Source organism: Botryllus schlosseri, chromosome 4, assembly GCF_051294905.1.
Source record: "Botryllus schlosseri isolate E-star chromosome 4, Bs_hap1, whole genome shotgun sequence".
Classification (NCBI taxonomy): domain Eukaryota; kingdom Metazoa; phylum Chordata; class Ascidiacea; order Stolidobranchia; family Styelidae; genus Botryllus; species Botryllus schlosseri.
The window spans coordinates 24316049-24329800 of record NC_137239.1 but is presented as its reverse complement, the minus strand read 5'-3'; the positions used below and the strand labels follow the sequence as shown (position 1 = coordinate 24329800).

Genomic DNA, 13752 nt, shown 5'->3' with positions numbered 1-13752 from the left:
TTGCAATTGTCAGAGAGAGATAGTGTGTGGGGAAGAGAGAGGGAGGGAGAGAGGCGATAAAGTGAGGGAGGGAGAGAGAGGGAGAGAAAGAGCGGGAGAGATAGCATAAGTAGCATCATCACATAACTTCAGATGGTATTATATATGAGTGGGTCCCATGCCGAGTCAAAACTGACACCATGCCTATAAGATTTGCGCCAAGTAAATTGGTAACCATTAGAATTGATTCAATACCTTTGAACGATTTTGAACTTCCCAACGGGCGAGCCACACGTGCAACAGTTTTGCAACCCTTCAGATAGCAGTTCACGTAACTCAATATGTGTCCACGAATGAAACTCATATCCGTGACATACCTCACAATTCCCTTTCATAATCCACTTGCCCCCGACGAAGCGCTTGAGGCAAAATTGGGCTGCAATAGAATCGTACTAGGGATGGTGCGAACCCCTGAAAGGTTCACGTTCGTTTGAACGCGAACCTTTTTGTAAGGTTCTGCGTAGGGATGGTGTGAACGTGACTTTCACGTTCCCATTCTGTGCGTGAACCTCAGAACTTTTGAGGTTCACGTTCACAAACGAACCTTGGTAGGTCTGCACTGTGAACCTTTTCATATATTACAATTTTCGCTTCATTATAGCATGTTTTTGTCGAAATGTATTGCATTTCAACTCCGGCCGCGCTGGCAGCATAAAAATCAACACTAAACGAGCATGCACGTTAACAATCTCAAAAATTTTACTCGAAATATCCAGCTGTCTGTTTTTGATACGGGCATTAGTGACTGACTCTCTGCTGTGAGCTTGATTCGCAATCACACAACATCACGAGCGAAATACGCTACGTGTAGGTAGTTAGCGAATGATGCTTTTTCAACCAATCAATGAAATTGTTATCGTTGTCTGATGTAAAAAAACAGGTTCAATCTTGATTTCATGTGTTTATTGTATCATAAAACCAAATCCGTGCGTTTGGGGTGTTGGCTAATGCTGTATAACTTTTTTAAGGGGTAATATCGGTAGCAAGTATAGAAACCCGTTTTACACTCTGATCAATTTCAACGTAGAATACTCAGACGCCGAGTTCATTGTCCGGTCTGGCCTAGACCGTTAAGGCGTAAGCGCTTATATTCCCTTGCAAGTTCTCGTCGAAATTGCTGGCAGTTTATGGGATTTTTATATCATTTGATTGCCCCACTTGATACATTTGGGGCCGTTTAAAACTTCAATATGTACTTCAGCATTGCGGCACTATGTTAGGGTTGCCATAAGTCCGGAAGTTTCCGGACATGTCCGGAATTTCACTGTTCAAACTAGCGTCCGGGAGGAATTTCTAAAATATGCCAAATGTCCGGAATTTTGAAGACATGACGTAGGCTCATAATTTATTCGTAAATCAGCATAAAAACAATACTGGAATACGCCTAATTGTAATCGCAATTATTGGAGAACGGTATATTCCTAGAGATCGTTAAGGCCGTTTAAATGCTTTATTCAAAGATAGTGGTTCCAAGCTGGGAGGATGGGGGTGTGGGGGTCGTTTGCCTTTATTCTTGAGTTTGCGAATATGTTGAACGTAATCAGCTTCCAACATAGCCCGTGAGTAAGTCCAGGCAAAGGTGCTGACTTCCTCTGGTAATCAACTCGTTAAATTTTGATCTGGGCCACGGAACATTTTCAAATTGGAGATGGAGTCGCGACCATAAAATGTTGGAGACCACTGCATGTTTTTATATAAAGCTCCGTGGTGCGCACCTGCTGATAAACAATGTTATCGGTAGGTTATGAACATGACTTGAAGATGTGCAATTACGTTCCCTGTATTTTCGAAGTCCTCATCCTCCACCAGCTCTACCGCTAAATCTGATCATGTGGGCGAAGAGCAGTAACCATATATTATTATATGGAACAACCAATATTATTGACAGAGTTCATTCAAATAATTTAACGACCAGATGCATATAGAAACCAGATTTATATTGCAAGCAACCCCCCGCCCCCCCCCCCCCCGCCATAAGTTGCTCAAAATTATTGTTTATTTGGGCGGGAAGGGGCTGAAAACATGTGCTTTCGGTCCCGGTTACACAACACACAGCAACATATTCTTGAACCGGATCGTGACCACCTCTGGTGTATGAGCACAGCTTTGCTAGTGTGACGTCATAAACTCATTTTGAAATCCACTAGTGGGCACTAAAGAGTGTCCGGAATTTAGGTTGCAGAAATATTGCAACCCTACACTATGTTAGGGTTGCCATATTTTTGTGAATCAAATTCCGGACACTCTTTAGCGCCCACTAGTGGATTTAAAAAAATGAGGTATGACACATCGTCTGTCAATATGACGTCACACTAGCAAAGCATTGCCAATCGACTGTATACAGCAGGGATGGGCAATTATTTTCCTCCGCGGGTCAAACGAGAAGTTAAAAATAAGTTGGCGGGCAGAGTGAAAAAATTTAACTACATTCTCCAGCGTGTTTTCATTTTCTTTCTAAATTATATTGTTAATAAATGCTGCTCAGTGAAAGTGTTGATGTTAGGTATTGAGAAAGGGGCGGTTAATTGGAAAAATATATATTTGCCGACAGCATTCGAAACAATAGTAAACATGATACAATATTAAGTCTCTTTAAAGCCCTATTCATGTTCTTCTATTAAGACTCTAAAATAGTGTTTCTGTAACTGTTTTAGGCACGCCTCCCTTTATGATAGTGGAAAATTTCGCGCCTCTTATCATGATATCAAAAAATATTAAAAAGTACGACCCGAATGCTAGCGATCCCAACGGATAGTTTGATGGCATGGAAGGTTATGGCTGTTGATGAGAGAATTATGAAATGTTAAAATCGGACAAAACACAGAGCACCAAGTATAAGCAAGGGTAGATCGCGCGAAGCGCGAAACAAAAAATCAATAAACTGCGGCTTCGCGCCCCCTTCAGGTGCTTTCACGCCCCCAATTTGAGAACTACTGCACTGAAATGTATATGCATTATGCAATAATACAAAGCTTATTTTCTTGGTCGCTTTCCGAGCAGTGTGAAGCTTAAACAGCCTTGATGTTGAGCGAAGCTTGCAGTTTTCAGAAATTCGCATTCCCTTGACTGAGTGTTTCTTTCGCGTTTCTGTCATAAAACCCAGTTAAATTATAATTCCTAATCTCGGCTACGCCCGAGGCAAAAAAGAAAAGGGATGGTTTACCCCTGACTCCAGTATACAAATATTCAGTGCTCTAAACCTTCTTCGAATTTTAGTTTCAGGCCTTCTTTTGTGACATGACCGTTCATCCTTCATGGAAGATAGATATGATGAGTTATATAGTAATTGCGAGCACTGATTGACTTGTTTTACGAACTAGAGATTTGGAAATGTATCACGTAACAATTTAAAACACCCACCATGCATAATGTGACAATGGCAACAAAGAACGTTTGAACTCAACAATATGGAAAGAGTGATTTTTTGTGAATTTATTTGCTACTCATACTTTGCCGCATTGGCCATATTTTGAATCTGGATTACGCATACAAGGTACGGAGGCAGCGTAATTGTAGTATAACAATGAATAGGCATCAAAGTAAACGAATTTTCTGCTCACTTGATACAGCCTATGGTGTTAGTCATTCAAAAAGCAACTTTTATGTTTTAAATTCCAAAATCCTTTCGCGGGCCGCACAGAATAGCTTCGCGGGCCGCACTTTGCCCTGGTCTGGTATACAGGAAGGGAGTGGAACATAGGTCATGAATTTGGCCATCTGTAATGTCAGCTCAGGTGATTGCTACTTTCTAGGGCAGAGGTCGTCAACCTTTTGCTAGTCACGGGCCAAATTTCGAGTGCACAACATTTTGGCGGGCCGGAATTTTTCCTAATACTATATTTATCTCTCACGTCGGTATATGACCCTACAATGCTGCAATCTCAATCATACAAATCACAAAAAGAGCAAAACACATGTATTTACACTTCAACAACGCAAGATAAATGTGACACTTGGCGCAAAAGGTTTTCAACTTCTGGTAAGAAGTCAGATGAAACAAGAATCAGACCATTTTCTAAATGGGCGTTGGAATACGTGATCTTAGCTTGCTCTTCGTGAATTTCATTGTTGAAAACAAAAGTAGATGCCATTTCTTTTGCATTGTTGGTCAAGCTGGGATGAAGACCCATTTTAAGAACGTAGGCTACTCTTTGTCAAAGTCATACAGCGATATTCTCTTTGTATGAAATTTGTCATTCAATTCAACTGCATCGCATTTCAAATGGGCCCATTTGAAATTTTCTGGCAATGGTTTTGGCGTCCACATTGAACCGGGTACTGAGTATTAAGAATTTATTTTGTGCAGAACGAATGTCGGAAAAGCGGGTGGAAATTCAGTAATTAAATTTAGTATATCACAGTTACAAATGTATAGTGCTGGTACACATGGCCTACTAAAAATACGGCCTTACAGTCTGCCTATTGACCTGAAAATTAAGAGGCCAGTTCTGAAAAAGTGTAAATCTCACGGTTATACCTACGCAGATGGTAAGTAGCGCGCTAGTCAAAACCACAATTGGATTCTGACCGGGATTTATCGTGTTAAGATTATGGAATATCGTTTTAACACGGAAACAATCATTTTGGTCGAAAAAGAGATGCTAGTCAGGCGGATAACCCACTGATATCACTGCAAAAACTCGTGCGGATGAATACAGTTGTAGTTGTTGTTATTGAAGAAGTCAAGACATTTGCAGTTGTGCCGGTTGCGCCGTGGGTTGCTGTTCGTCGCATTGCACTTGTTTCTTTCGCTATCTAGAGTATATTCACAAGCTAAGGGTCTGTATTATCATTTGGTAGGTTAGTTAGCAATCAGGTTACGGTTCCTCGACAGTGCCAGCGGTTCAAGTTGACGCGGAGAACGTCGTGTTCAAACGGCTCCATTGTAGTATCATAATCTGCTTTTTCGCAAACATAGTCTTGGATACGGTAGTCTATTTGACGAATTGTATAACTGGTAGCTTTGGTTCTAAGACATTTATGATGACGAAGGCATGTTCATTGTAACTGTTTCTATCGAATTTCATTAATTGTTGCAAGGCTTGGATATGGTGCTGTGTCGGAATACTATTTTACTTCAGTGATATATAGGCTAATTTGTTAATATTCATTTTCTAGTGTAGTTAATAGGCGATGGTTCTTAAGTGCTGCGTGGTTGGGTGTACTTTTGGATATACTACTGTCAAATCTGCCAAAGTCTCATGCAGGGGATCAGCATGTTATGTACTATGAGCTATGTTTGGAAGGCTTTCCAAAAATCAAGAATGCCATGAAAATTGACGTCAATTGTGGGTGCAGATGCAACATAATGGGATACCTGTGCCTTTACCAACATGGTTCCGCTTCCGCACAAGCAAGAATACTCTGCTCAAAAGGAAATGCGAGCTACTAAACTTCCCAAGCTATTTGGATACCGGTAGTCTAACTGATCCGGATCCCGAAGTAGATATTTTAGAGGAGCTGCGTAATCTAAGATACCACAAGGCTGGAAATACTCTGGCATCATCTAGCACTATGATCCGGTACTGCTTGCTTTTACGTTCTATTTATTGCCAAGCGTACAAGACACTTTTGGAAATGTTCCCTATGCCATCTTTGAGCTGTTTGCGAACAAGACTAAAGGGACTGTTGATTTTTCAAAGGCCATGGGCATTTCTGAGGATGTCATTGTGATGGTGGATGAAATGTATCTGCAAAAAATTGTGCAATATCATGGTGGCAAATGTTATGGTGCTGATGAAGACGGAAATATTGGCCAAGGCGTTATAGTGATAATGATCAAGGGACTTGAAAAATCGCTTCCTTTAGTCCTACAAATTTAACCAGAAACACAAGTATTGCTTCTGACAACCACAGCACCAACGTTCGTGCTTTCAATATACTGCCATCACAGTTAGGATCAAACTCCGAGTTGTTAATCAGTCATCCAAGTTGCAAGACAATAATCTATCTATTTTATGACAACGTTCATTTGGTACAGAACCTTCGCAACAATCTACTGAATGCTAGGAGATTTTCCTTTCCATCATTATATATCAAAGGTGGCGATATATCCGTAATTAGCCCTGCTGGTTATATTACATTGCAATCGGAGTGTAATTTGCGAATGGCTCCAAAGCTGACAAAAAGCACTATATACTGGCCACAACAAGCAGAACGTCAACCTGGCACTCATGGCTATCTTCGATGAAAAAACCATAGCAGCTTGCTCCAAATACCTTCCAAATAAGGCGGATACCTATTGCTTCCTCAAAGTCATACATATGTGGTGGAGTGTTGGAAACAGCAAGCAGAGGTACTTCCCTAATAGTCTTGGTAATGCTGTCATTCTACGGACTGCACCGAGTGTAGCTTATCCCTCACGACTGATGAAACCGAAGAGGAATATGATGAATATGATGGATAGGCCTAGGGGACGGTTGACTGTACCTGCCGTTCAAGTGGCCCATTTTGTATTTGATTCTTTCGCAGTTGTAGATTCGGCTAATCAGCTCATATCTAACCGTGGCACTGTTCCTCTGCTCCGTGCAGTATTGTGTGTGTTGAATCCCGAATTGGTTGTAATGCACATAGTGGAAATAGTACAAATGTCGCATTCAAAAAATTTGTGAACATTTTTTACAATAGTCAGCAAAAATTTGCGAATTCCTCACTAAGGGAATTTCGCCAATTTAAAGAGAGGCAAAGGCAAAAGTAGTGATTGTCCTGTAAGGCTGTGATATTTGTTTCCTAAGGCTCTAATTTAACAGTTTCTGCACCCATTTTTCATTGATTATACAAATTTGGTTCCTAATTTTTTCGTTATATATTGCTGCAATATACTATTTTTTACATACATTGTGCACCGGCGTGTTAGTAGAGTACCAAAGACAGGTAGCATTATGACAATATCGCATTTTCTGACCAATTGAGTGCACAGCTGGTAAGGGCTGGAAAATAGAACTTTAGGCCTCTTAATTTTCAGGTCAATAGGCAGACTTTAAGGCCGCGTTTTTAGTAGGCCATGTGGTACACTGTAAATCTAGAAGGTGGAAAAAATGGTAGGAAAATGGAGAAAGATACTTTCCCTCCATTTATCCACCGTATATCCACCAGATATGGAGGAATTTAGAGGGTAGAAAGAGGGAGGAATCAATAGTCTACCATATTTGGTGGAAAACAATTATTGACATGGTGGAAATCAGAAATGACTCTTCGCAAACTGTCGTATTGCCCAATTAAAACATGACAGTCGATACTGGCTTATTGTTAATAACGTCATCAGACATGAATTTCGAGTCGAGTGTTGTTTTTTCACTCAATATAAAGTCATAGCCGCATACATTTTGGAACATTGATAAAATAATAAATATTTCATTTACAAGTGGTTAAGCCAGTTGAGGGATTAGTAAATTTGAAAATATCTGAATACTATTAATGGATTGTGATAATTATTTCGAGATCCTGCACGACCGTGGCATATCCAAAACCTTTAACGTATATTCTTATTGCCAATATCCTCACCAATGAACCGTGACCGGCGGTAATTCAGCATCTGGGACTCTGGCAATTTCGAATGCACGGGGAATCGGGGATACGCGCTCTCCGTCGTCAGTCAATCTGAGTTAGTCAGTCGACAGAGAAAGATATTTATATTCATTGATTGTGCGTTGATCACAATATGATTATTGTTGATTTTAGTTCATAAGTAATGTCATTTGCTTAATCGATTTCATATTAAGTACCGGTATCGCTCGTGACTAAAAGTACAATGAACTTGTCATAAGCAGTTACCAGTAGGCTACCTATGAGAGTTGAGAATGATGCATCTGATGACCCGATACTGTTTTTCTGCTGATATCTTGCTTGGTGGGAAGGTAATTCAAGTAAGCCAACTGGTGATTATAATGCAAGGAATTAGGTAGGAAGAGTACATTTTCATATTCATGCATAGAGCTATTGGGTACCGGTATTCAAACTGGTTCTGTATTTAGTTTTACCATTATGCAGTAGCTGCATATTTATAATTTGGATTTTCATTGTTTGAATGAAAGGAACTCTTCGTATATCTTTCTGGCGTCAAAATTTTTGTAAATGTGAGAATTTACTATGAATATTTTATTCAGTATAATTCTGCCAATACTAAACGACGGGTCACGGTCTCGGACGATGCATAACTTGTCTTCAGTCCCGCTTAGTCCGACGTTTAGTATTACAATATCTGCGGTTAATGCTTTATAGTGTTAGACTGTCATTCAGCACAATAACTGATACCAGTGCGTTTTAGTTGCGAATTGAACGGTAAAATCTAAAATGTATCAGTGTTGGGATGACTCGAGTCACCTTTTTCGTATGACTTGATTTGACTCGAGTCACTTTGCCAAAATGACTTGACTTGACTTGACTCGGCGTATCAAAAATGTGGATTGACTCGTGACTCGGAGCAAAATTCACGAGTCAATTTCAAGTCATCAAGTAAAAATCACTTTATATATTTTGCATCTTGTTCGGATTGTTCGCCAAACTTTTGTGTAACCCATGAGAGCGACCGATCATTAAATGATCGTGCGTTTTACTGAGCCCCCAATATTATCTCACAAATATATTGACCACAAACGAAGTGATCGAAGCTACTGCTTACGTTGTCGTAAACTAGTAGTTAAGTAATTTAATAGCAAAATATATATTTGTGTTCTCTGTTCTTACCTTAACCGAACCTCTTGTTTTATTGAAATTGTAATCAAATATAGTTTATATACTTCTCAACTCAACCATTGGCGCAGACTCCAATTGTATCATATCAATATGTATAAATGGGTACTGTATTACATCTTCTCAATTCGTTTTGCGATTCTCTATCTTGGCTGGTAACTATAAAATGAGGCTATGCAATTACTTGCGTAGTTCAACAGTTCTACGTTTATGTGAGCGATAAAGCCCCTTATTGCATGTATATTCAACTCTATATTCGTTCATCGGTTAAGAATCAATGACCAATCAATCTGTTATTCAGCCACCTAGCGAAATACAATGACGTAATCATGCTTCATACTTCTAAAAGGCAACTTGACTTGAATTTTGACTTGACTCGTGACTTGACTTGACTTGACTCGAGTCACCTCCAAAAATCGACTGACTTGACTTGACTCGAGTCACCTTCGAAAATCGATTGACTTGACTTGACTCGAGTCAAAATGTGCAATGACTCGAAATGACTCGTGACTCGAAGGTAGTGACTTGATCCCAACACTGAAATGTATGACTTAACAGCACATCATTAGAGATATTACTATGAATGTGTTGAAATGTCCTATCCTTGCATGCATGAACCAGTACTTGAAAGTCTCTATTGGCTCATGTTCGGCGCTGCCACTATATGTGTACTAACTTCAAGTGTAAAATCACTCCATGCAAATATGTTGCTGCTTCTTATCATGCTTATAGAATGCACCTTTCGAGGAAACACAGTGAAAGCTCTATGCCATCCAATGCAGAGACAGTAGTACCGATAGTAGAAGACAATGACTCATTTCGCCTTTCTTTTCTAGACAATTTCACAGTCACATTGCCACGCAGGCGCGCAGACTCGTGAAAAATTTGATGGAACATTGTCAGGGCCAAATAGTGTTATCACTTAAGTCTGAAACCGAGGCACAAGTGCGGCTCGCAAAGGTAAATATCGCGTTCCGTGAAGAAATGAGAATTTACAATCACGTGCGCCTCACGGAAGAGATTTTTTTATTATGGTTACGTTCGCGTGAGCGATATAGATATCATTTCAATAGCGCATTCTTTTATGGGAATAACATAAATCAGGGTGTATTTTTTTGGAATTTTCCGGATTTTTTTTCGCGCTATGCGCGTTTTAATATTGTACGATATTTTGATTATTGGGTACCCTTTCCCAACAGAAAATGCGCATGATTTATAGAAATAGGCGCTAGGGCGTCGGCCATTACGGCACCATGGCGCTCCAAGACGTGAAGTTAAAGGATATGTATGCAGGTAACTATATGACGATCTATCTAACAGGTACCCCACTGCGCATCAATATCGAGAAGTATGCGTGGCATTATTAAGAAACTATCCGGTTTTGAAAGACAATAACGAAGAAAATTCCAGCTATGTAAGTCAGCTGCATGTACCTGTAGTCCTGGGCAAGTGGGCAATGGGCATAATACACTAAGTGGACGCCAAATATCCATAGTAAACTGTCCTGGCCCATTACCGGTGAATTCCGGACAAATATATGTTTTCATATCAGCGTATTATACGCACCAGAATCGACGGCTGCCAACACATACTAATTGAATTACATGTTGACGGCAGCACACATTTCCTTCTACGGCCGCAGGTTGGCCACCCCTGGGCTAGAATTATTTCCAGCTCCGGGCGCCTGCCGCAATCTTATCAATAGAAATCGACTGTCTACCAAATGCCCAATAGTTTGAAATTCGATAATGTTGTCCTCGATACGAGTACGTCCAGCCATCAAGATTATCGGAATGTGGAAGGTTCCCTGTTCAAACGAATCGAATAATTTCAGAGTTTGTGTCACCCATAATCTCGTGATGCATCAGTATTTGACAATGGCATGGCATACTGCGCGTTAATAACGAAAATAACACTCGTGCGGAACACTGCGAACACAGTTATGGAATTGCAACTGAATATGAGAGTTGAAATGGTCATTTCAAATGACGTTTCCGACCGGGGAATTCGAACCCAGAAAACCCCATGGTTACGCGCCTGGCACACACGTGCAGGCTATGGAAAACGAAGACGTCTCTAACGAAGTCGCTTCGATTCGCCTAATTACTAATTACTGGTCACAAATCACTTGGGCGTTTGAGCATTTTGTACGAGGTGGCCACCACCTCGCAAATATGGCTCCATTTTGCCAAGTATCAGGACTAATACTCGAAATAACTATTCTTCAAAGTTGCAATGAAAAATTGATTCGAGTGGAGTCATTTAACGTATTTGAAAAAAAAAGACTTGAGTCAAGTTGAGTCACCCAAAAATCGCTACTCGAGTCTATGCAATGGAACCACCTCAAAACAGCCCTCAAAGTCTGAAAATCGCCATTGTTCCGTTCCATTGTTATGTTCATTGTGTCGTGGCGCTGCCATTGTTGAAACAATGCCGATTTTTAGACTTTGCGGGCTGTTTAGGGGTTTTTCCTTGCTTTTAGTATTAGTACTCTCTGCAGAGTTGAGTCCAACAATGTTTGCAATTTCTTCAGGGCTCGTGGCATATTGCCTTGAGGCAGAAGTTCAAGGACTATCGAAGACATTTGGAAGCTGAATTGGTGAATCAGATGAAGCAGACGTATGTTCAAAACGAAAGAATGTTGTTGAGGAAGAAGAAGAAGCCAGCAGCTCAAGATGCAAAAGAGCCAGGGTTGTAAGTCCAGTTAATTTTTATCTTGGTTTTGAGATGAGCTAGTTAAACTTTAATTTTTCAGGATAATTTCTGTCCGGATTTTGTTGAAGATCATCACAGCATTGATAATCACATAAAAGATATGCAACAAGAAGTAAAAAAGAGGGAACCAAACCAAGTAACGCTCCTAGACCGAATGAAGAGGACCCATCAACACCGCAGAAATCAGATTTTAGAAGGGGCTCAGTTATCGGATATACTCCTGATTTATCCAGCACTATGCTATGCTCAATGGGTAGGTACAATAGTCTATAGTATAAATTGTCATTGCCACAGGTGTATCATATCTTATGTATATTAAGATGTTGAAAGAGGCTGAAACCTTGATTGGGTTTGATATTTTGAAGCGCACAACACAGAGCCGCAACAATATAGCTCAGGCCAAGATAAAGTGGCCTAAAGTTCCCGAGACTATTCAAGGATTACTAGGTGAGAGTATTACTTCATGAAATTGTGTGGCATTGCAAATTTTCCGCTAACAACTTTTTACGAATGAATTCAAGTGCAGTGGCTCTCTAACTTCTGCCGTTGCGATGCAATTGTAGAAACTTGTTTGACTTGCGCCGCACCAATAATCGTGGCTTTCACAATAACATAGTCTCGTACCAGCCAGTTACAGTTGGATTCATTTCTGAAAATTACACGCGTTCAAAATAAATATCGGAATGCTAGAAGTGATCATCGATGGTTCTAATAACCTGTGTCTGCTTTCTAGGTGATGGAGTGGTGGATTGGCGTGCTGGTATACCAACCATGTTTGGAGAAGGATACGACAATTTTCTTCATATTGGAGAGGTAAGCTGGTGGTATTGGTAAGATAGATGGTGTATAATATACATTGTTAAAACTAAACAGTTAGTTAGTTGATGGTCAACTAGCTAACGTTTTTTTGATTAGTTGTAGTTCTAATTGCTGATTTTGAAAATTCAGTAGTTGTAGTTCTAGTTGCGGATTTTGAAAATTCAGTAGTTGTAGTTAGTTGCTGATATTGAAAATTCAGTAGTTGTAGTTCTAGTTACTGATTTTGAAAATTCAGTAGTTGTAGTTCTAGTTGCTGATTTTGAAAATTCAGTAGTTGTAGTTAGTTGCTGATATTGAAAATTCAGTAGTTGTAGTTCTAGTTACTGATTTTGAAAATTCAGTAGTTGTAGTTCTAGTTGCTGATTTTGAAAATTCAGTAGTTGTAGTTCTAGTTGCTGATTTTGAAAATTCAGTACCGGTAGTTGTAGTTCTAGTTGCGGATTTTGAAAATTCAGTAGTTGTAGTTAGTTGCTGATATTGAAAATTCAGTAGTTGTAGTTCTATTCACTGATTTTGAAAATTCAGTAGTTGTAGTTCTAGTTGCTGATTTTGAAAATTCAGTAGTTGTAGTTAGTTGCTGATATTGTAAATTCAGTAGTTGTAGTTCTAGTTACTGATTTTGAAAATTCAGTAGTTGTAGTTCTAGTTACTGATTTTGAAAATTCAGTAGTTGTAGTTCTCGTTGCGGATTTTGAAAATTCAGTAGTTTGTACAAGTCTGGTTTCTACGTCGCCATCTTATCCGCGTAAGCGGTGTAATGGATGATAAGGATCATCTAAAAATAGTACATTAAACGCTCTCGTATTCGACATTCCGTGCTGGTGACGTCATATTTTGTGTTACGATTGTTGATATACGCTGTTCTTTTGAATTCTCTATTAGTTGCTGACGATTACCCCTGACGAGTGTCAGCCGAAAATATTCGGGTTCATTTCAATATGAATATACTATTCAATTGTATATTGAAGTTCTGTACCTCCAAGAAGCTATTATGTTGATTTACAAAAAAAATTTGAGCCTATATACTTTAAGCCTTCAAATTTCCGGACATTCAGGCATATTTTAGAAATTCCTCCCGGACGCAGATTTTTCAGTGAAATTCCGGAGATGTCCGGGAAATTCCGGACGTATAGCAACTCTACACTATGTGGCCCGAGTCGTTGCAAGGTATCGTGTACATTAATACAGGCTATCACTTCACTGAAATGCAGTGTAGGAATTAGCGATATGACGTCACGTGACATCACACAGAACCTTTCAAAAAGGTTCGCGTTCGCATGAAATTGAACCTTTCAGAGGTTCACACCATCCCTAGTTCTGTGTGAACGTGAACCTATGACGTCACTGAGGTCATATTGCGATTAGTAAGGGCGTTTTAAAGAATATTTCGCAAATTTGTGAACTATATTGTTACCAAACAATGTCTTCACCAGTATGTCTGTCAAATTTTCTTCATTCATTCATTTGTTAAAATGTTGAAGCTCAACT

At 39.7% G+C, this 13752-nt stretch overlaps 1 long non-coding RNA gene across 2 annotated transcripts; it reads left to right on the top strand.

Moving 5' to 3' along the window:
• The first annotated feature begins 10018 nt into the window (after positions 1-10018).
• On the top strand, positions 10019-12999 carry LOC145438339 (uncharacterized). 2 transcript variants are annotated; one of them, XR_013914916.1, is made up of 4 exons: positions 10019-10144; positions 11264-11424; positions 11486-11892; positions 12179-12999. It is a non-coding gene; the product is annotated as an uncharacterized LOC145438339 (long non-coding RNA). The 2 variants fall into 2 exon arrangements; XR_013914915.1 differs by having other exon boundaries at positions 11264-11892.
• The last annotated feature ends 753 nt before the right edge of the window (positions 13000-13752 follow it).